Source organism: Oryzias latipes, chromosome 5, assembly GCF_002234675.1.
Source record: "Oryzias latipes chromosome 5, ASM223467v1".
Taxonomy (NCBI): domain Eukaryota; kingdom Metazoa; phylum Chordata; class Actinopteri; order Beloniformes; family Adrianichthyidae; genus Oryzias; species Oryzias latipes.
Window position 1 is genome coordinate 7957472 of NC_019863.2, and position 25123 is coordinate 7982594.

General features: G+C 39.8%; 1 protein-coding gene and 1 long non-coding RNA gene across 6 annotated transcripts in view; one reads left to right on the plus strand and one right to left on the minus strand.

Moving 5' to 3' along the window:
• cacna2d2 (calcium voltage-gated channel auxiliary subunit alpha2delta 2) overlaps window positions 1-25123 on the minus strand; it is a 207348-nt gene that overhangs the window by 174847 nt on the left and 7378 nt on the right. The window lies entirely within an intron of this gene.
• Window positions 995-17226, plus strand: LOC111947433. Its single transcript, XR_002873273.1, has 3 exons — window positions 995-1456; window positions 15281-15370; window positions 15454-17226. It is a non-coding gene; the product is annotated as an uncharacterized LOC111947433 (long non-coding RNA).

Sequence of the window (25123 nt, forward strand, 5' to 3'; positions counted from 1 at the left end):
CCTCAGAGTAGTTAGGCAGATGTAACTAAGTGTTTGTCTTTTGCTCACCTCGCGAAAAATCGTACGTGTCTCTGTTTGTTAATATGTCTTGTGTTTTCAGAAATAACCTTAAAAGTTTGAGTTTGTGTCTGGAATATAAGACAGAAAGACTAAGCAGCAGCCGTGACTGAGGGATGAAAAGAATGATCCTCTTTAGAGGAAAAAAGTTTACACTTTGGCTCACAAATTTGCAAAGCTGTAGTGCAAAGGAAATCGTTTCATTAAATGCTCACTCTTTAGGCTGAACAATTCAATTTCCACTTTAGTGGGTCTGTCAAAGAGGCTTTTTTTATGTCTGTCAGAAGTAAAAGAGGCCAAAAAAAATGCTGCCCCCTCCTTCCTGAATAAACTCATATACTTGACTTGCATATTTTCCTCTTTTATGTTCGAGCTGTTCCATTAGTCTACCAGAGAAGGAGAAGCAGAATGTGGTAATTGTATCCAAATTACAACAGTTTAAAATGAACCAGCTATTACACTCCATGGTTTTTAAGTGTTTTATTACTGGTCTTTAAGGCAATGTCCAAATTCCCACCCAAACCCCTAACTACTGAAAAACTATATTGTGCAGGACTAGCTAGTGGTCTGCATTATAAAAGCAATTAGGACAGCATGTTCACTTCTTTCTTTTTTTTTGAAAAAGCGAATATGATGTCGTTCATTTCACAAAGGGAAAATCTGATGATGAAAATGTTAATGGTTTATTAAAAATATATAAATCCACATTTTTCACAAAAATTGTTCAAACGCAATGCATTGTGGTATATGTTTGCCAATCTAGTGAGCATCCACGCACTTCTGGGAAATTTCCAGGGAACTCGATATAGGAATTGTAGATTCGGACAGCCCTCCGAAATGGCGAACGCACTATACAGTATAGTGAGTGGTGAAGGAATTCGGACACAGCCTAAATCAGTGGGTCTGCATGCTCTACTATAACAATGAAGCACAGATAAATGGAATGAATCTTATGTCTGAGTGGCTGCTTTCCTTCAATGTGCCTCAAATTGATGGGAAATACAGGTGGTTCAAACTGAGTTTTACTTTTGCTCAGAAACAGATTCAGACGCCAGCAATTACAAATCGTAAACACATTTGGAGTTCAATTCTGCCTTGTCTAAGATGTATTACATCTCTCACTCTATGACAGCTGAGACAGGCTCCAGCTCTACAGCGACCCTGAACAGGATGAATCTGCCATAATAAATGCAAAGATGGATGGGAAAAGGTTTCTTTTTTCAAGGTCATTTTAAAGGAGTGTTTTATTGTGATTGTTTTTGCATGCTCCTCTGCTTGTTTTCCGTCCCTTATCTTTTTTCCCTGTTTGCACACCCTCAACTCTTCTCCTCGTGCTTCTTTCCCTTTTCTCCAGACATGCAACCAGAGAAATGAGGACGAAGAAGAAGACTGACACAAGGTTGTTGATTCGTCTAACTTTTTTTTAATTAGTAAAGATTGTTTAAAATCTTCTATTTTGGTTTTTAACTACCGTAAATTCCGGACTACAAAGCGCTCCCGATTATTAGCCGCACCCACCCATTTTCACGTGTTTAACTAATTTCAGACATACACAAGCCGCGTCGGGGTACAAGCCGCATGAATTAGGCAACATTGTCATCCTGACGGATCACTTCCTGACTCAGAGTGTAAGTGTGATTTATTAGCACACAACGGGTGGAGTCATTTTTGCCTCAGGCTCATGTCTTTGAGTTTATCTGTATCTGCCAAACAGTATGCACCTCTATTCTGTTCACAAGTTCCTCAGTTATGGTTTTTATTTTTATTATTTTTTTTAACTTATTGACAATCTAGGTATCACACATAAAATTACAAACAGTAACCATATAATCAACATTACATCCCTCAGTTATGATGAGGAAATTTACATCCCCATCCCCCATTTCCCATGAGTCTTAGGGGCTAAAGGCGGGGCCAACGCCCGGCTCGCCATTCTGTTGTACGTGTTTAAGAATGAGCAGCAGTGCATGGAGGGGTGAACGGGTAAAGCTCTCCTTCCGCTTGTGTCGCGGCAGCGTTATGGGAGTAACAGGGCTGTTTAAAAAACACGCTAGTAAAATAAAGCAGCGACGACTGAAAAGCGCGCGCCTCAGCGCGATACGCGCGCCTCCTCGCGGCGCGTGGGTCAGAAGTTTCCTTCCACAACAAACACTTGCTCCGCGGACGCCTCGAGTAAGCCCTGGCTGCAGCCTGCAGAATGGCTCGACGCCTCCGCGCTCCCGCGCGCTCCTTGTCTCCCCTTCCTATCTACTCCGACAGCTCTGGCCAGCGCGGCTACAGGGAGGGGCGCTTCGTCCCCATTGCGCCGGTGGACGGAGCAAATCGTGTCTGTGCAGAGCAATCGGACTTAATACTGTACGTTTTGTGTATGAGGGGCGGATGCGTTGTTACGTGTGGGAGCCTTCAGACTGCCATCGGCCCCGCAGCTCACACGATACGCAGTCTCCAGCTCACACGGAGGCTGTGAGCGTTTCAATGCAAATCTCTGCTCAGTCCTTAGAAACCGTTAACACGACCACGTCAATTTGTGTTTACAGTCGTGTCCCGACAAAATAAAGGCTGATATTATTGCCACATATTTACGTGCAGCCAGCCGAGTCACTATGACTCAGAGGTAAATGCACTCCTGAGCATGCGCTGTTCTCTCCGTCACGCAGCTGACCGGCTTTTCCAAACCCGTTGGTGATTTTTTCACGCTGCTTTTAACGATTGCTTTTAACTTGAAAGCTTCATCATATTGTAGCGGCGATCACGTGCACGTTGGGTCTAATGGCACCAAAGGATTCTGGGATGCGGCTGGACATGCGTGTTTCGTTTTGTTGAACCATGACTGAAGTGTCTAAGACCTGAAGTCAAGTCCATGCTGTTTGGCTGCTTAGAGGTGTGTTGAAAAACAAATGACTTGTGTTTGGTGTTAGAGAATTCAAACCATTCACTGTGTCCAAAAATACGTACACGGCGGCCGCCATAATATAGCCGCGTCACTGAATAAGCCGCAGGACTGTAAGCGCAGGAAAAAAGTAGCGGCTTGTAGTCCGGAAATTACGGTAATCGTATCAGTTTCAATGATGCAGCAGAGAAGAGCCTTGATTTAGGCTTGTAGTTTTTGAATGGAGGTTGTATTAAATACAGTAAAATATAATAAAATTTGACTTTGATAAAAGGATTTTGTCAAATTTACATGTACTTTATGGATTTGTTTTAGGTTACAAATGCACAGAAATCCTGCTAGCATTGTGTTAATATGTTGATAGCAACATACTAACAGCACAGCAGATGCTTGAACTTCTTAAGAGCATAAAGCCTAATGATTCCCAGTCAACATACTAAGTGTTGTGTTATTAAGATTAGCTTAAGTTTTAGTTTTAACTTTGCAGTCTAAATCTTTCAGTCACTTGAACGCTTTATTAATAGGTTTACATTTGAATATTTTACTGAAAATTGTGTTTTTCATAAAGATGTTTTTAACATGTTCTTGTAGCATCTTCCTCATAATGACAAACATATATAAAGATAATTAAGATTGAAATTAGGTTTCTGAGTATTTCTTTGTTCAAATAGCAGTGAATCAGGGGCAGGAGCAACCAATTATAAACAGTGACCTCCATGTACGTCTTCCTTTTCTGTAGGCTACATTTTTGTTGCACCACTAATACAAGCTTGTGGTTGTAAGGGACTGTAAGCTAGCGGGAGAGAGTGTAAACAAGGAATGATGGGGAATCAGTGAAGGCTTATTCTGTGCCTATGGAAGCATTTGTGTAGCATAATTAACAACAAAGTCAATACCAGAAATGATTTTTCATTTTCAAAATGAAGCTGCATTTTTTGACTCAAAATTAAAATAAAAAAGCAATCCACCAAAGTGCTTTTTCCTTTTCTTCTTCAACACCGCTTATTCTGTCACTTAATTAAAATGATAATGAAAATGGTATTTGACATTTCATTTTCAAAAAGTTCTCTGGTAAATGTGTAGCAAAATGCATTTAGAAATGTGTAATTTGACAATTTAAATGGATTAACAGATATGCTTTTTTCATTTTCAAAATGTAACTGCATCAAATGACTCAAAATGAAAGGACAGTTGGAGCCCCATCAACAGCTATAGTAGATTTCACCATGCTAAACGTTTGCCGTTTGCACCAACATGTATCTTCTAAATGTGCTTTTATTACTGTTATAAATATTTTCAAGGACCTGCTCGCTCATAATTGTTTAAATCCTTGCGGACAGTGCTTTTTTCTTCACTGCAAGGACCCAGAAAAAGGGATAGCATTAGGCTAACACATGCTAAAAACATTAGCCGTGGACGGACTTAAAACTCTGTGCGGACAATGCCGCAATTAGCATCTTGGATGTAAATATGTGGGAATTACATCAGCCTTTATTTTGTCTGGACACCACTGGAAACACAAATTCATATGATGGTTTAGAGTTTCTCAGGTCTACGTAGCAGCTTTTTCTCCTTCAAAGCTTCCCCGGACTAGCATTGTCTCTGGGCAAAGCTAGTCCGAGGGAGAAGCTTCGAACTGTAGGCCCAGGGTCCATCCAAGGCCTAGCGGGTGCATCCGGCTGCGGACCGCGGGGCTTCCGAAGTCGGCTGTGGTCCCAAACCCTGCACAACATAAGGCGTAAATGCTGCTACGTAGTGCTGAGAAGCTATGTACAATCATCAGGAGTGCACAACCGTCACAAAGCCCTCTCCTCTGCCGCTAAAACAAGGTTACAAGCCTGGCCGCACTGCTCCTAGCATGTCTGTGTCTCTTAGCAGCCGGACACACGGAGATAGCACTGACATCATCGCCCCGCCTCCCCTCTGGAAATGCTAAGTCGAAATGAATTATGCGACACCATTCGCAGGGTGGATGTGAAAATGAAAATGCAATCCCCTCTATGCATTCTCGTTTTAATTATGACACAGAATAAGCGGTTTTTAAGTAGAAAATGAAAAAGTATTTTGAAGGATTGATTTTTCTTTTTATTTTGAGTCATTTGATGCAGTTACTTTTTGAAAATGAAAAAGCATTTGTGTTAATCCATATTAAATGTCAGATTACACATTTCTAAATGAATTTTGCTACACATTCACCAGAGAACTTTTTGAAAATGAAATGTCAAATACCATTTTCATTATTATTTTAAGTAATGGACAGAATAAGCGGTGTTAAAGAAGAAAAGGAAAAAGCATTTTGGTGGATTGCTTTTTCATTTTCATTTTGAGTCAAAAATGCAGCTTCATTTTGGAAATGAAAAGCATTTCTGGTATTGACTTTTATTTTTAATTATGCAACACAAATGCTTCCATATGTGCCAACATTTTCGCCCACAACTCAAAAGTGAATTTTTAATGAACTCCGGCCGCTCTGCAGAAACTATGTCCTAGAAAATGACACAGGTTTGTCAAATAAAAGATGACTTGGAACGCTCTTAGTATAGATTAAAAAAAAGATATGAGTGGGTCTTGAAGGTTTCAATCAACATTATGGATTATTGCATCCAATGATGGTGTCCAATCATCTTTCTGATTTATTATTTTTGCTGCAGCTCAAAGCTGTGTTTTTTTTTCCCACTTAGTGCTCCTTCAACAACTCCTCCCTCCTTTAAAACAGCACAGTTATTAAAGCCCTTTCACAATATTTTGCTAAGATCGATTTTTAGGCCACAGAGGAAAGAATGAAAAAGGACATGAGGCTGTAAATTAAACCCCATGTGATGAACCTAAGCTCCATGATAGCCTTTTGTTCCTAAATTTAAGGTAAATGATAATTATGTTAGTCTTTATTAATGTGAAAATTAATCTGCTTGTTTCCCTGAGGCTGACCACAGGTACACATAAGTCATACTCTTCAAACAAAGCCTTATTCATTTATCAGGTAACCAAGTAAATTCTGATTAAACAGCACATTTTCTTTTTAACTATTTTTTGAATTTATTTTTGTTTACAAAAACAGATACAAAAAAATAAACATATACAGAAATATAATGGTGAATGAGAAAAAGGCAGATTTCAAAAAAGGTTTTGGAAGAAGTCTAACATCTTATCAAGTCCAAACCCTTTTAACTCAATTTACAAAGAAAACTATCAGTCGACAAACTTGTCCAGTTTTTCAATAGCTCCACTGTGAGTTTTAGGTTTTTAGTACAGAAACGTCTGATCTTACTCTTTGCCATCAACTGTCATCCAGAGAGAAAAGTAACACATCCAACTTTGGCTAAAAACTACAAATTTAGGTGCAGTAGTTTACTCAATAGAGAGAAAAGAGTCCAGCAATTCCTGATGGCATAAGAGCCATAAACGCAAGTGACTAAGAGACAGTTTGAAAACAGGAATTATTTGGGTAGACAACAAAAAATAAGATGCCAGCTCGTCTGAGCTCAAAACTGTACGGCTGGATTGTCCAAAATTGTTTGACTGTTTTGATGCACCAATAATATTAGGTTGGGGGTTTGAGGGGCTGTAAACTAGGGCGAGAGCATGCAAACAGATAGCTAAATTATGGGTGACAGGAAGGGGGGCATGGTCCCGGCCACACCTCATAAGCTAACTTCTAATGAAATCCTGCTCCTCTGCAGAAACTGTCCTACAAAACGACACTGGCTTTTTAAATTTGGCTAAAAAATGTAAAAATTGTAATTTAATTTTCTCCTCTGAACACTTATAAAAGATAAAAAGATGATCAAAGTGGGACTTATGATAAAAAAAAAGCACACAGTCTCAAAATCTGCAAAAGGGACCTGGCTGCAGACAAGATGGCGCCCGACCTATTGGCTGGAAGCAAAAATTATAGAATTTTCCCTAACCCTTACTCTAACCACAACACTTCAGTGTTTGTTATTGTAGAAAAACCTTTATTGAAGCTTAAAATGGGAAAAACCGTATCTGTCACGGTGGCCAGATATTCAAGAGATATGGGGGTTATTCCGGTTCCGGTCGAAGACTTCCAGTTCTGGATGTTGATGTCTGCAGCCGGGTCCTTTTGAAATCATCCCAGATCATTTTAGATGACAATTTGGGAGCCACAAGCTCCCACAATTAACAGGGTCAAAACACTTACGTTTCAGTGCAAAGCTACAACTGAAATGCAACTGAACCCCACATTGCTCCTGGTGGTTATGAGGTTGGCGCCTATGGAAGCATATGTGTCCCATATTTCAAAATAAAAGTCAATACCAAAAATGCTTTTTTTTAATTTTCACAATAAGGCTGTGTCTGTTGACTCAAAAAAAAATGAAGCTTCTTCTTCAACACCGCTCATTCTGTCACTTACAGAAGTTGACGGAGGAGGGTATGCATCCATTAAGTACTTTCATAGGCTAGCATTAGTGTAATAATAACAAAGTACCATCACACAGATCTCCTTCATCAACTCCTGCATGTCTCCACTTCTGCAAACATCGGGATAATAATAAAAGTAGTTAAACAAAGTTTACCTCAATCCATTATTGTTCATACTCTGATGTATGGTATGGCGACTTACGCCAAACACCTCCGCTATTTCCTGGACGTTGAGTCCATGCAACAAATATCTTTCAATTGCATGGAAAGGGATGTTGATGGTTGATCCCTTCCATATGCAATGCCGTCCAGTGAATCAGGGGCAGAGTGTTTTGCCAAGATCTCTCTAAAACCTTCTCAACTCTGTCATGGGAACACACTCAAACTGTTCGTAACTCCAACTGGGAAGCTAATCCCAACAAGAATTGTGCACAGATGTTTGAGAAGCCCATGTCGTTTGCCGGTAAGGTCAACAACGCAGAAGAAGAGTGAGCACTGATGTCATCGCCACGCCTCCATCCTGGAACCTCTGACTGGAAAGGATTGATCTGACAGTTTTTGCAGGGTGGATGTGAAAACGAAAATGCAACCCTTTTATCACTTTAAATATGACACAGAATGAGCGATGTTGAAGTAGAAAATGAAAAAGCATTTTGGAGGTGTGATTTTTCTTTTTGAGACAATTGATGCAGTTACATTGTGAAAATGGAAAAGCATTTATATTAATCCATTTTAATTGTCATATTCGATATTTGTAATTGCATGTTGGTACACATTTACTAGAGAACTTTTTAAGAATGAAATTTCAATTACCATTTTTTTTAAATCATTTTAAATAAGTGACAAAATGAGCGGTGTTGAGGAAGCAAAAACAAAGCTGTTTGGCCGATTGATTTTTCATTTTATTTTTGAGTCAACAAACGCAGCTTTATTGGGAAAAAGAAAAACACATTTCCGGTATGGAGTTTTACTTTGAAATGTGAGACACATATGCTTCCATAGTCTTCAGCAGCAGAGCCATCATTGTGTAAATGTGCGTGTGAATGGGACTGTAAAACGCTTTGGGCCTTTCTAAGAAGGTAGTAAAGCGCCACCGTTTATTTAGTTTTTAAAAACAATGTCAGAATTATGTGTTGGTTAAGGAAGAGCTAAGCATTCAGTTCTGAGGCTTGGATAAGAGGCTAAAAGGGACTTTTACAGAAATAGAGAAAAGCTGCATATAAGTCGCAGCCCCTTTCGAGCGATCTGCATTTCATTTTGCACATTTTGGTGATGCCTTAAAATCTTGCATCATATGCTATTACAAATTACTTAAAAAAGACTGTTAGACTTGATAGGTTGGCTCTGACAATTGATTAATCTCTAACATCGTATGAAAAAGTGTGGACCTCATCTAAACTGATTTTGAAGAGGAAGGATTTACCTGCCCATTCACTATCAAAGTCTCCGTAAACCAACCTCTGGAAATACTGCCAGTGACTTTGTCAAGGGCAGCCCAAAAACGAACCCCTCAAACTCCCATTTCCCAATTCCGCCTGTGCTCGCAGTGCCGCCCACGGCCCAACAGGGTTACATAATCTGATATCAGCCATTGTGTGCTCTTTAGCGTGGCTCTTTCTTTCAGAGGCAAATGTGTAGCAGTGTGTGGGTGGACATGTGGAAAACATACCCACACATTTTTCCATACATGATCAACAAAAAGCAATTCTAAATGTGAATTGTTACAAATCACATCACACTTTTATCCGTTTTGTTTTTTATTGTTTCATTTGGTTCTCTCTGGGCGCAGTGGTTAGCGCTCACGCCTCACAGTGAGAAGGCCCCCGGTTCGAATTTTAACTAGGACCTTTCTGTGTGGAGTTTGCATGTTCTCACCTAGCATGCGTGGGTTTTCTCCGGGCACTTCAGCTTCCTACCATAGTCCAAAAGCCTGCTTTATAGATTACTCTAAAGTAAGGATGTCCCAATCAGGTTTTTTGGGCCCGATTCGATTGCAAGTTATTTGATTTTGAGTATCTGCAGATACTGAGTCCGAAGCAGATACTTTTCTAACACATTTAAAAAATGTACAAATTGAATAAACAGATTCAGGTTTTTCCCTATTTTTCTTTTATCAACCTTCTTTTATCATTTAACACTAAAACAGAGCACTTCAGTGATGTACAGCTCTAACAATCAAGTAAGAATAATGAAACTATATCAACAAGTACAAAAATAGTTAACTTTCACCTAGTAAATACTGGTGATAATTAGTCGTGGAGAAAGCTTGGTCACTGAAGCTTTAGTATCTTCAGAACTGTTGAACATTTTTGATCAGATGTGATTGATATCTCCATTAATAAATTCTGAAAGTCAATAATGTTTTTCTTTTAAAAACGTTGTAGCATAAATATGATGTATTCACACGACTAGCTCATATCACTAGAGACATTTATTAGTTTAGTTTTTTGTTTTTTTTAGAGCATATAAAAAATTTTCAACCTCTTCAAAGTAAGTTTTACCATTCTGGTGTCCTGTCAAAGAGAAATACAAGTGGATCAGGTCTTGAGGGGTTAAACCCCCTTTACCTTCTGCTACAGTTACCGTCTCTGTGTGTCAGAAGCACAGTTAAAAATAAATAAAAAACAGATCTTTTTTCTGTTAAAATGCCTTTGTAGGTTGTTGTTTGCATTAAGACAACTCAATAGACAAATTAAAACATTTTAAAAGAGTTATTGATCTTTTTCCGAATCTGTATATATCTTGCTAGCTTACCTTAGTTTAGCTTAGCTTAGCTTAGCTTAGTTTAAAATATATGTGTGCGCCTCCTGCTCAAACTGGTGTTGCAATAAATTGTGGTTATCCATTCATGATATGCAGAACTCTATTTTTCTATTATTGTATTATTTATCTGGAAAAGTAAGCTTGAAATATAAAGCACTGATCATAATGAGACTAAATTAAATGTCTGATATGGATCAGGCTACACGATTGGATTTTTGAGCGAGTCATTGACCATGTGATCTGGCTCGATTTCCGATCACGTGTCGAGTTGATCCCTACTCTAAAGCTGAGCTAGATGTGCATGTGTGAGTGATAGTGGGGCCCTGCCGCAGACTGGCGACCTGTACATGGTGTAGCCCCACCCAACAGTAGCCAGGACAGGCTCCAGCAACCCCGGGACCCCTAAAAGGGATCGAATGGGTTAAGTAAATGGATGGATGGATGCTCTCTCTGTGTTTCATTAGTTTTATGTCCTCCATGCGAGTGTGCTCTCCTACTATAAGTGGCGTATAACGCCTATAACAGTGCATGTGGGTAAATCCAATCAGTATACTTATACACAGCTAAATTTAGCAGTTATACACAGAGGGTATAGCAAATAACCATGACAAAAGACTTTCTGGAGTAGTGCTTTAAGCAGTGCGTCCATGTCTGAGTGCTTGTAACACAGCAGAAGTAATGTCTTAGTGGATTACTGAACAACTCCTTGAAGAGACAAAAAGAGTCCATAAGGGGGGAGGAGTGGGGCGAAGCCGGTTCAATGAAATATAAATGTGCTAACAGAACCGTTGTCATGGAGGCAAGCCGATGGCTGCTCAAAGCACACAGCACAGCTGACAGGTTCACCTGCAACTCACTGACCCCCCCCCCTTCCACCCACACACACACACACACACACACACACACACCCACACCCACACACACATACACATCAACACACATCCACACACTCAAACACAGCCACAGAGAGCCCTTTAATCAGCAACTCATCACCATCAAAATCAAGATCATCAACACACTCTTCATCACCATTTCTATCCTCTTCTCTTCACCTACTTTATCCCTTTCTACGCTTTACGGAATGGCTCTGCTGCCGGAAACTAAAGTTGGACGAATCAATAAATACAATATGAAATTAAATTGGCTTCATAGATGAGAAAGAAAAAATCATAAAGACGTGTTTGAAGGCAAAGGTAATATGTTAAATAATGTGAGGAGGGCACTTCTTCCTGATATTAATTTCAAAGTGAGTAAAAAGAGATGAGTCACCTCTGCTTTGATGTGTGTACCTATGCCAGTTTCTTTTCCACACCTGTGACCGTGAACATTTTATCCACTGAGAGAAAGGAGGGCAGGTTCTGCGTGAGCGCTGTAAGGGAAACACAATTTACCTGCTTTGATAAGGTAAATCGCAATACCTGCACTTTGTCCCCACCTAAAACAAAGATGCCAAAATGCCTCGTTTTCCCTGCAACCACACACAGCCTCAAAAACTGCGATCAGTTCCAAATGTATCTTCCCCCTTTTGAAGTTTTATCTTTCCTCAGCCAAGGATGGTGATTCGTTGCATAGCAGAACTCCGTCTGTTCATTTCAATATGAATGGGAATGAAAGTTTGGTGCTGCTGGAGCGATAGAGATGTGAAATTGCGGATGGCATGCAGAGTGGCCTCGACACGCAGGGTTAATTCACTCCTCTTTGATGTCTGCCTGTGTGTGAAATGAGCTGTTGGTCCGGAGTTCACACAAGCACACACCAGTATGCATTTACACACACACACACACACACACACACACACACACACATGTTCTGATCATCGCACCTGACACTCGAGAGACCTCTTGAGTGGCTAAATGAGTCTACCCACACGGAAAGTGTAGCCAACTTATATCGCAAACTGTACAGCACCAGTACACCAACAAAAAGTTCCACTTTTGTGTCCATGAGCAGTAAATCCATTGCTCTGTTTGGGATTTAACGCCAAAGCATCCTCAAACATTCACTCTCATAGCATCCACATGACAATGGAAGCTAAGCTGCCTGTAGGCAAAGACTGACTGCTGGCTTCCACTCACAATGCTGATGTAAAGCAGATGATGCAGCGACAGAGCAGCAATAATCAAAAGGAAATTTTATCTGGAACACGCTATATGCATCAGACAGATAAATATGATTAAATTAGGTGAGCTGAAACCTCAGGCATAAACCTTCCGTTGGGTAACACGATGTACATGTTTAAAGATCCCCTCGGATCATGTTTTGATCTATTTTAAAAGTGTCCCCAGTGTTTTTTTAAATAACAAATTAGGTCGTTTTTATCCACAATTTAAATAAAATTAAAAAAACAGTAATTTTCTAGTATAGTTTCTGCAGAACGGCGGTAGTTCTTTAGAAATTTGCCCTTGAGTTGTGGGCGGGGCTGTTGGCACAGAGTAGGGCCACCCTTTCCCTTCCAATCAAGCCAGATGCCAGCTCAGGCAAGGAAAGTGGAAACATCAGACTGCAGGGGGCTTATACCCCCCCCCCACACACACACACACACACACACACTGTAGTGCTTACGTCACTACTACAAGCTTTTTCCAACTGCATTTTTTGGTCTGCTCTCGATCCACAATAATTTCATAATTTCATAGTAGGGGTGGGAATATACTGTATTCCTTCTTGCCACTCCTTTTCAAGCAGTAAATCAAGCTCTTCTTTACTTTAGTTAATGATCACTGTATTTAATTAAGCAAATGTGATTTAAGTGACTTTTTTGTTTTGTTTTATTTTCTGTCTTTTTAAACTATGCATTTCAACATTTCTGTTATTAGTTTGATAAATATGCGTAAATTATTTATTGCTTTGACCACAATGCTTGACATAAATCAATAAATCAAATTAAATCAAATAAAGAAATACTGAGAATTTTCTTTATACATGTCCTTCATCATCAAAAAAAATATACCAAAAGAGCATGTTAAAAAAAAAAAACAACATGATTTTTGGATTGGGTCCTCTACAATAGACACATAATGTAAGCCCCAAATGACTCAATGGATTCTCTATGTTTTGAAAATGAGGACTAAAAAACCACAAGTAAAAAACACTTCTAATGAGTTTGAATTCAAAAAAAGAAAACTTTTAATCTTGTGAAGGAAAGAATTTCTTGTTTTCTTTCAGTTAAACTGTGAACAAAAGTAATGATCTCTTTATGTATGGACATAGTTTAACCTGAGATGCTTTTATACCCTTGTGCTATCTTGTGGGGTCCAGATGACCCCACCCTATGCATTGACGTGTTCTCCCTACCATAACAAAGGTGGATATAGGTGGAGAGGATTTCATGTAAGTGAAGATAACAAATCATTAAAGAAAGAAGGTTCAGCGCACTGTCTAGTGGGTCTAGATGACCCAACTCCCAACGTTCATGCGCCTCCAAGGCACATGACAGTGAAGTTGAATGTGATTTCTTTGTATTTGTTCAGTTTATGCATGTTTAGGCAACTGTTTCCTCTTGAATTTCAAATGAACAGATTTGTTTTGTCAAAACAAAGATGTGAGTTGGCGTTCAAGCACATCAAGGTTGTGGCGAACAACTGCGCTTCTGAGCAAACCTTAGATCAAACCAAAACATGTAAAAAAAAGTAAAGGTTGTCCACTGTGACCAAAACTATAATCTCACATCTTTTCTACTCCTGCTTTAAATCATTAATATTCTTTTTTTTAAACATGTAAGGATTTTTTTAGTTGGAGAATCTGAGAGCATTCCAAACGTTAAGACAGAACATATAGTGTTTGTAGGAGTTAGTCTCAGGAAGTGATTGCATTGGTGGAGTACAAATCCCTTCAAACAACAAAGCCTTGGGGAAAGAGCCAGAGGCAGAGATGAGAGTAAGTACAGCTTGGAGCCAAGAAGTGCAGAAGAAAGATTTTAAAGAGAGCAGAAGCTTTTAAAGACAGAAAACCAAAGGCTTTAAAGTCTCAACGTTATTTTTAAAACTAGAAACAATATCCTATAGGTAGATCTCCTAAAAACTCTTCATAGGAAAGCACAGAAGGGTTACAATTGGAATTTTGTTCTAATTGATAAAAATCACAAAGAAAAGTTTGTGTGTGTCATTGGGCAGCACCTCACTTTGGAACAGGTTAAGCATTACACTCAGACAATGTTCAAATATCCATAAATTCAAGAAAACAATAAAAAAAAACTTTAGTTTCACAATAGGAAGATAAGTGGACGGGCATTTGAACAACTTTTAAATCTGTGGATGGGTGAACTTGAATGTTGTAAAAAAAAAAAAATCAATGCTTTGTTGATGACAGCCAATGAGTACTACACATTCCTGTTAATCAGCGAGTGATGTGTAATAATGTTTACTGAAATGATGTGAAAGTGGTTTTCTGATGACAATCAATAAGCTGACAGTTTACTTGACATGCGATGTGTAGCGATCTGGACTAATGTGATGTATTCTGATGCTAATCAATGACTAATACATTTCTATTATATGAGGTGTGATTCATGTTATTCTTTACCCAAATTATGTAAGAATTTTTTCTGAGGATAATCAATAACCAACTTATTTTTTTACTTGACAAAAAAAGAAACTGCACTTGATCTGATTGGAACCGGATTATGACAACTATGCAAAAATATGAAATGAAATAATAAGGGTGGGATCATTTAAATTCTCTTTTTATCATGGTGAGAGTGAATACTCCATTCTGATTGGCTGCTGGGTGTGGATTAAAAAGTGAAAAGTGATCCACAGTGATAACCGCATGCCTAAAAAAGAAGTTCCGGTCACCTAGCTTAAATGTTCTGTATCACTGCGCTGGTGTCTTTAAAACAAACTTTAGCTTCATCATCTGGACAAAAACAAGCGGTAAAACGTGAACTTTCTCTCTGAACTGATGCTGCATATATATCACTCTTTGCTGCTGCAGTCCAGTTTGGTGCAGACTCAGCCGGCTCATGTTAAAATAACAACACGCCGCATCACGAAACAAATATTCCGCTTTTTGTGAAAAAAGCGATCCAAACCGAAAAAATAACAATAATAAAGCACTGAAAACTGATGGAAAATTTATTTTTTTTGTAAGTGACCATGGTATAAGCAGGACAATGGCCATCGAAGTATCATGGTGCCTCTAGCAGTCTACAGGACTCACCCTCCCCTCTCTGTTCTGCTTTCCTGATAGGCCCCAGCTGTGGACACTCACCTCATCACCTATCAGTCTTCTTAAGGAGAACCAGCTCCAGCATTCGTCACCAGTTCGTTGCCCTTTAAGGTGCTTAGCCTGGTCATCTGTATTGAGTCTATGCTCACATGCTCAAGTTCCATGTTAACCTCGCTTCTCTGCCTCGTCTACAGGACTCATCACCACGAGTGTCCACCTGGGTCTTTCCTTCTCATGAGCAGTCTGGTTCTCGTCTGCAATCATAATCCTAGCCTCCAGCAACGCCATGACTCCAGCCAAGTCAAGATTCCCAAGCCACGCTACAACTCCAAGCCATTACTCATGGTCGCCATGCCAGTATCATCTCGCTATCGGACAATCTCCAATATACTCACCCTTGGATCCTCGTCCAGGAGAATAAATTCAAAATTTATTCGCCATCTAACTCTCCTGTGTTTCTTTCAGAGTTCCAGCGCCTGGGTCTTTCCCGCCAAGCAGATCATGACACGAAGTGTGTATTATCAAAAATGAACGCACTTTGTGGAAGCAACCGTCCGACACGAAGCAGAGGATGGTTCAGGCTCCCATGGCGTGCGTTCATTTCTGATGATGCGCACTTCGAAGGCCATTATCCTTAACTTCTCCCACTCGTTTTCAGGCAATAAATCAAATTCTACTTGACTTTGGTTAATATTCACTATATTTAATTAATCTAATGTGACTTAAGTGTATGCATCACTACAAAAATCTTTACTTATGATTATGCATTATTACACTTATTTTCTTCTCATATTTGCTGAATTTTTCTTTGTTCTGTTTTTTATTAATGCTTTTTTGTTATTTCTGATATGAGTATGATTCATCTTGTGGGAATTTTGTCAACAAGAAATGATTGAAATGAACTAGTGAATCAAATAAAATCAATAACAAAAAACACGTTCTTTCAAATGAAAGAATCTGGAAAAAAATGTAATTCATATTCCAAATAATACAGTAACATTTCAGAAACGCTAACTTCTTCTGCCAGCAAATGAAAGTTATTTAGAAGCATGATCAATCAGAAAAGTGCAGGAAATTAACCTCTGAGCATTCTGCACACCCAAACTTTGCCGCAGCCCATAAAAATAAAAAAAATGACCAAAATATTTCGATCTCAGTGGACATTCAATGTCACACTCCCTTAAACAGCATGGAATTTCAGAGCAATGAATGAAGCAGTTTGCACCTGGAATTTTTTCTTGAGCATCATATCACTCCACATTCCCACAGCAACCCTCTCAGGCCAGTGCTCTCGCTTTTTTCTTCTTCAGTCAGGCACTTCAAACACAAATGACACAAGCATATGAACACACACTCCGCATTTAACCTCAAATGAACACAACAAAGAGAGAAAGACAAAGGGAAGATCTGCATAATGCAGGATCTGTTTCTATTATAGGTCTCAGCATTCCCTTAGTCATACTTTGATACAAAAGGCTATTTTGTTTTCCCCTCTTAAAACAACTTGCAGAGGGGATGCATTTGATTTTTGTTCTTTTCCTCCGTTTATTAGGGAGCAATTAGCTACACAAACACAACCCCTAAATGTACAACAGTGGGTGTCGGGGAGACTCAGAAGCCGCTACCAACTTTGTTAAATTTGTGCTGACATTGAAGCCAGTTGGTCCTCCCCTGGAGCGGGCTTTTCACCTCTCCATTCTGGTTGTTCAGTGCATATAGCTGTAATGTGAGATAATTTATAATGCCACCAGACAAGAAACAAACAGGCTCAGCATGCAACAAGCAGCACTGTGCCTTTAAGGCCTGCACCATCATTTATTTATCACTCTAATCACAAAAGATTTAAATGTGAAAGTGTGACAGAAGACACAGAGAAAGGGGTTGAAGTTTTTAAAATAAAATAAACACCATGTCGTTGACCATTTTATTCTCTACAGTTTCAACATTTAGGTTTTATTTATTATTAATATTTATTTAAACAATTGTTGTCTTTTATTGTATGACTTACACAGATACAATTTTTTCTGCATGATGGGCTGCTGTCGGCAGATCTATATTTTTTCATTTGACAAAAACAACAACAACAACACAGTAAACCATTGGCAGGTCATCAAGCTGGTAGGCTGAGAAATCCTTGTAACTTCCCCTGGTGTCAGAAAACCAATAAAAGGCAAGAAAATAAATACAGCGTGTATGTGTTCCCCGCTATTGTCCTGTCAGCCAAAGGAAGTCGGGGGTTGGGAGTAATGACGCCGACAAACTCTCGCCTTGCTTAACATTGAAGAAACTCGCTTTTATGTGCCTCTAATGTCTGCAATTACTTTTGAGTTTGTTGGGGTTTTGTTTTGGTTAATCGTGGGTTGTAAATAGAGGAAATTTGAGGAATACAAAGAAAAACATCGCACACTAAATTGAAGATTCATGGATGGAAAACCTGACTATTAAAGAGGTCTGTTTGTTTTGGTCAGATTTGAGTCAGAACCAAAGTCAGTCAATGCTTGACCCTGAAGTTGTGGCTAACTACCAAGGTGATCAGGTTAGGTTAGGCACAATCTGTTCCCGGAGCAGAAAAATTGAACCAAAATTGCCACTATAGCTTGCGTAAACAGAGTAGGAATGTAGCAACAGATGAGCCCTTGCCAAATATAAAGCAATGATTGTTGTATTATCAAACAGAGAAAGAAAGTTAATCTGTTTACTTGTTAGATCGGGACTCGATCTGGAACAAAGGATGCATCCCGTCAGAATACACCCTAAGGCAGGGGTCGGCAACCCATGGCTCCGGAGCCACATGTGGCTCTTTCATCCATCTGTTGTGGCTCCCTGTGACTTTGGAAAATAATGAGTATTTTATAATAATTAAATTTTATTTTAGTTTTTTCATTTTTCATGGCATTTCAAAGGCGCTGCTAGCTCCGCACGAAGCACGAGCCACGTAAAAAACAGCTTCGTAATGAGCTCGTATTTATCGGGCGAGACCTGCAGAGCTGATAGTAGGAGGAGAAACGCGGGGCGGCTTCAATAAACACTCCGATCTTCTACCGGGAACTTGACGTACCGCGGGGCAGAGACCAACTCGCTGATGACAGACTTAGAGTTCGCGCCAGCGTTGCCAGATAGAGGCAAAGGTTTCCAGTCGAAAAGTCATCTGAAAACCGCCAGACCCAGCCAAAAACCACCCAACACAGCTTTAGCTTTTGTTGATGTTTTTTTTTCGTACTGGACTGATAAAATAAAATATTTTTCTAAATAAAAGATAGTTCAGACTAAAAATAAAATGTGTACAATATTGAATATTTTTTCAGCAGGCCGCCTTCTTCCATTCATTTTCTTAACCCGCTCTTTCCCCGCTATAACCTGCGTCCGGCTCTTTCATCCTTGAGCTGCGCTACACTGAGGAACGCGGGGGGAAACCAACTCTCAGCTGCAGAGGATGTGAACAGGTGAACAGGTAGAGAGGAAAAGCAGGTGGAGAGGCGGAGGAGGGGCTTTGGCTTCAAACTCTGTCAGAGAGATGCAAACACGGGCGTCAGATTCAGACGCAGCTTTCACTGCAGGAGTTGAAGCAGAGACTTTCCCTGGGATGATTTTATGAACTCAAACATGGAAACATGATTGCCATGCAGAACTCTTCAAAATAATAAACCTGATCTCTCCACATTCTCAGTGTCTACCATGCATTGATAAACAGATCGCTCCATGCAGCGATCAGACCAGAACTAGTAGTTCCTCCCAACGCGGCCGCGGTATCATCCTTTAAAGAACATAATGTACATTTGCAGCGACGTATGCTTCAGACAATGTCCGATTGGCCAATCTCCATGTCAATCAAGTCCCGTACTTCTCAGTGAGGATTTTGATTGGCTGGTGGATTTTAAAGAAGTACTTTTTTTTAAAATCTTTTCTGGCCCGCGATCTACACTCATGTCATTGAAGATCGACCGGTAGATCGCCATCGACGTAATGAGCACCTTTGAATAATATATACATGCATAATATATATAATGATGTCAAAACGGGTTGTGGCTCCGGGAGCTTTCTTTTTTATTAGGGGCGGTCCCAAATGGCTCTTTGAGTAAAAAAGGTTGCCGACCCCTGCCCTAAGGTATTCTTGACTTGCGGTGACATCTTGCGCATCAAAACGCGGTCTTTAAACCAGACATTATCTTTATCTCAGGATAACAATCACATTCCTACAGAGAAGTTATTTGTTCACTCATTGGGGGGGGGGGGGGGATTTTAAGGTAGCAGTTTTTGTTGTGTGTGATTAAAACTACATTGATTTGTTCTGAATGAGATACTGAGATGCTGAGTCTTCCTGTTCAAACAGTGTGAATTTAGAATTTCACAGAGAGCATTTATTAGTAAATACAAATGTGGACTTCACAGTCATTTTGGTGAAATGTATTTAGATGTGTTTGCCACCAAATCTGGCCCTCTTTAGATAAAGTTTGGACACCACTGATGTAAACAGAGAGCTCTTCACAATAAGGAGGGGAAAGGGAGGCGGGGCTTGCTCTGTGCCAACGGTCCCGCCCACAACTCAGAGGTGAATTTCTATTGAACTACTGCCGCTCTGCAGAAGCTATGTCTGAGAAAATAACAAAGGTTTTTGATGTTGCCTAAAAACGGCATAATCATAATCAAAAACTGGAACTGGAAACACTTTTACAATAGATCAAAAGATGACTCATTTAGTCCTTTAAGTTTAAGAAAAGATGTTCTTTGAATGCATACATTCATTCATTCATTCATTCATCTTCTTCCGTTTTGTCCCTTTCGGGGTCACGGGCTAGCCGGAGCCTATCCCGGCCACTTGTGGGCGAAGGCAGGGGACACCCTGGACAGTTCGCCAGTCTGTCACAGGGCCACAATCACACACACATTCACTCTCACACTTTACCTATGAAGCATGTTTTTGGACGCATACATATAAAAAAGTATTTTTAACTGACAAAGACTTAACTGTGAAAGGACAAACGCAATCACTTAAAAAAAAGCCAGCAGGAACAGAAATAGGAGCTTAAATGTAGGCCATTCCAAAAGATTGTGTAGCCTGTGATGTTTGACATTACCAGATAAGCAGTAGCTCTTGTGTCAGGTCGAGTTGAGATTAGACTAGATAAAGGGGGGGGCCAAGGGGGATGGGAGGTGTGAGCATGCTCTCCCTCTGCTTTAAAGGTTGATAGTAGACGATGTCATCTTTTTGAAAACCAACCAATGGTCAAACAGAGATCTTAAATTAAAAAAAAGATCATAAATAAGAGCTAAATCAGCTGTTGTGATCATTTACTGAGCGAGCAGGGTGGGGTGATGGGGGGCTGACAGCACTTTAAGGGAAAGATGAGGGGGGTGTGGATGAGAGCTAGGGGGAGATGATGTCAAGCAGGGGGCTGGGAATGTTTGACAGATTATTGTTCATTTCTGCAGTCAGCGATACTGGCGAAATCCACCGCAGCACTTTACAGAGATATCCATTTGTTGGTGCTTGTTGTGAGAAAAGCAGAGGTAAAACAGACATAAATGATCAAACGGAACAAGAGGTTTCAGGGGCAGCACAAAAGAAAGTAAAAAAAAAAAAAAACACACACCAGCACGCACACATGCTCCAGTGGCAGCACTGGAGACAAGAAGGTCTGTGTTGAACTGAGATAAACCTGCTGCTGGCGTGTGGTCAGCAGAGCAGCTTATGCAGTGTTGACAAAGCAGCACAAAGACTCAGAGGAGACAAAGAAGAAACCTGGCCTGATAAAAACAAATTGAGCTCTTATGAAAATGAACAAAGCCCTCATCCATCACTTGCAAATCTCCTCCACGTTTGCACGTGGGTGTATTGATCTTAGATGCAGCTCTCAGGTTTCCAATAATCGAGAGCGGCAGAACGGCGAGAGGAAAATGCGTGGAGGCAGAGCGGACACACCCTCTGAGCTGCAAAGTGTCGGACTGACGCAGCAGAGGGCTTTGAGATCAGTCAAATGTCAGATCCTAAATAATTCACGCTGACTTCTTATTGAAACAAATTTCAATTTCAGAAGGAAGGAGCAATTTAAACATATGTTGCGCTGGTTGGAGAGGCAAGCTGTTCTGCTGCTGTGGAAATTGTCCTGACACTGAGTGCATGCCTCTTTAAGAAAACGCGAGACTTTTAGTAAGCCTAATAGAATGCTCAAATACAAAAGTCAACTAGTGGAAAAAGTTTGGCACAGGAAATGACATGTTTTTATGCTTTTAGCTTTCTGATGCTCTACAGGGAACCGCTGCACTCGAAAGACTCACAAAGTTTTCTTAAACAAAGTGAACTCAGTTTTGCAACTGCTGCAGATTTTCTTTCTTTTTAGGAAACATTGAAGAAAAGGTCACTTTTTTTTTTAAATGTCATAACATTTTAGCATTTTTATGGAAGCTTTTAATGTCTTCTCACAGCATTGCAGCATCAGGCTATTTGTCAGTGGAAATCTGAACGTGCTAAAACTGTACAGGTCAAGTCGTTGCTGGTGGTAATGCATAAACCGACTGATTAAAAAAAATTGTGTGCCTGCATGAGTGTAACTAAACATGTCTGAACAGCAGGTGAGATTTAGCCCATGTGTCATCGGGACTATGTTTAAAATTTGAATGAAAAAGATTTTAAAAATATGTACGTTTTTCTCAATTCAAGTTTGCTTTTACAGCTGTTAGTTTTTGCAGATCCGTGCTGTGACAGATGCTAGTTAGAGACTTAAAAAATGAATACCATTCAGGCCGTTTTGCTACGCTGTTGCCAAAATAGCTCGAGTCCCTCGGCTCCTTCTTGGCAGAATAATTAGACGCGATGACCTCATCATCACCTCCCCAGCTCTCGTTCTAAACACTCAGACAAACTCTGTCTGTGCTGGTCAAACTCACAGAGAGTGAGATCTTTATTGGAAATCACAGAATTCACAAGAAAATATGTTTCATTTCTTCGTAAAGCTTTAACATGCATCCGGGTTGTGTACAAGTAAAGCACCCATGCTAATCTGCAAAGTAGAGATTTTTTTTACTGACAAACTAAATTTCTGTTGTTTTAGCCGCTGACTTTGCGCTCATCTGCTTATCCTTCCTAATGAGGAGGCCTACTCCCAATGAGGCTCCATTCTCACCAACCAGTTATTAGTTTTTCTGCACTATTTTGAAATGTATTGGTTGATGACATTTGGCCGTTTTCCTGCCTTTTTTTTTGTTCTTGGTGTCCTTTGCCAAGCCGTCTTCATGACTTTCTTCCTTTAGCTCTATTCTGCTACCGCTTTGATTTCTGCAGGCTCTACTTTTGCACTGAGCTTCGGCTACTCTACCAAACAGTGAAGAGTCAGTCTGAAACCCCTTAGGGGATATACACAGAACATTATTTCTACATACAGTATGAAGTGGGGGGGGGGGGGGGGGGGGAGTATGTGCTTCGATTGGAAAAATTGGAATCACAACTGCTGTTTGCAAAGGAAGGCTGAGTGTTGATGATGCAGCGATGAGTCTAACACAAAGGTCATGCTACCTCACTGAGTCAAGAATTGGGAGTTTCTTGAAGCAATTGATAGAATAAAGTTACTAAAGTGTTTGTATTTATTTATTTAAGCGACAATGCATACAACAAACAGTGTGGAGTCCTTTAAAAATTTAAAAATAGTGAGACACTGTAAATATGCAGGATTGTAGCCTACGCTAATTTCTATCCTCTGTGCCGTTCTGATCATGGCCAGCCACCAAGAGATAAAATAAAATAAAGTAAAAATGTACATTAGTACATTACAGTAACGTAAAATTGCATAAAATAAAATAACATAAAATTAACACAACTTAGATTACGTTTAAAACAGTTTAAAATACATAGTTCCCCAAAGTATACATCAATAAAATCGACAAAATCTGAACAATACTATGACAACTGTGACCACTAGTTTGTTTTTGTCATTTTTTGAGACTTTTTGGTGCATGTTTTTAGCTTTTGGCATGCAAAGAGCCTGAAGTCACTTCAAATCTTTTCTAAAGACATTTGCAAAAGTTATACAAAAAACAATTAACACATTTTGGCTAACTGAAACTTTATTTTTTTCTCCTTTCAAGGGTCGACCATCCCAAAATCCACACAGGTGATTTGGCTTCAGTTTACACATATCATGTTGGGAGTAGGCATGTAGAAGTACAAGAAAGTGCCCCCGTGTGGTTGCCATAGCTTACAACACTTTAGAGTCCAACCCGTTCCACCCATAATGGGATGAAACTGATTGGACCCATCCCAGGACTAACTAGACCCACATGTACTTAACTTTCTAGGACCAGGAGTGTCCAGTGGGGCAAAGCCATGCAAAATGTCCCCATAACAGACGTTAAACAAAAACACATTTATCACACAATTGTTTTGTACATTTTATAAGCATAAAAAGGGCACATATTCTATCAAGTCTGTTTTCCCGCTGCTATCGAACTCCTGTAAGGTTTTTGGTCTCAAAATGCAATTTTTCCTTTGAAATGTGCTAAATGTGTCACGGTAAACCAATAAATAATACCTCAAAAATATTCATGTTACAGGGTATTTTAAATTTTAGCTGATATTTAGGTCTTTCATTGCTACACATGTCATTTTATGATCAACATATTTTCTAAAACAGTAACAGTAAAAAATAATTTCATTTTTTTATAATGAATGTACAGCGCAGGTAGGCAGACAAAATACGCATTCAACTTTGATTTAAGAATATTTTTATTTTTTTATTTTATTAAATTGAATCAACTGTTAATTATTCATCCTTTTGTGTTTTCTTTAGATCACCTTATCTCCTTATTTTAATCAAAATAAAAACAACAGATTTCCGAATGTTTTCATAGTATTCATTTGTTGTTAGACTGTTCATGTTGTTGGAGCTCTGTTTGCGTCTGATGTTGCGCAAGACTATTTCAAACTTTAGTGCATTTCAATGCAAGTATATCAACCGCTAAGCTGACAGATGTCAAACACAACAAACAGGATAAGAACTATGGGCAGCCCTGGTCTGTTTTCATTAAAATTTACCATTCTGGTAGCTTCCACTACCTGATAATTTCCTATATCTTGCGTTGCTTAGCTCTAAATTTCCATACGAAAGTGCTGGCACATCCGCCTTTGTTGTCAAGCCATCCTTCATTCCCTGTCTTCCTCTGAGATACCCACAACCTCTGCTCAACAAGCTGCCCACTCTCCTATCCCTCCTGCACACTCTACCTCCATCTCCTCTGATCCATCACTCACCCACTTTCTCCCTGTCACTCCCACAGGCGATGCTAACATCTTGACCAAACTTGGGCACAATAAATGCCAACATGGCTTCAGGAATTTCACAACTTCCTTAGTTCTAGCTTTTTAAATCAAGTTTTTTTCACACATTACATCCGCTGTCAAAACCAAAAACAACAAGAGACACCGAACAAGCCACACTTTGCTTCACTCATCTCTTCCCGCGTAAGACAAACTCCAAAATAATTTGCACAGAGTTTAATTTTTTGGTCTGTGCGAATAAACTGTGCATGAAGAGGAAAGGGGTGCAGAGGGAGGGAATCTTGTTACCAGCCTGCATAGCCCTGGGAAGAGTTCCATCAGACACGTATAGAGAGAGGCATCCATTTAGAAAATGGCTTTTCTAGGCATGCTGGGCCATTTAGCACACCCTGTGACGACTCCTGTTTGGGGCAATGATAAATGTTCTTTCCCAGCCCGTCCACACACAGCCAGGCCAGCGCACACACATGCACACGCAGCCATATGGGCGGCCGACGCAAGACATCGCTGTGATGAACCCAACATTCCTGGGAGACTAGTTTCATTGGGTTTGGCCTAAAGAAAGCTCTACAAACACTTGTTGAGTGAACAGAGAC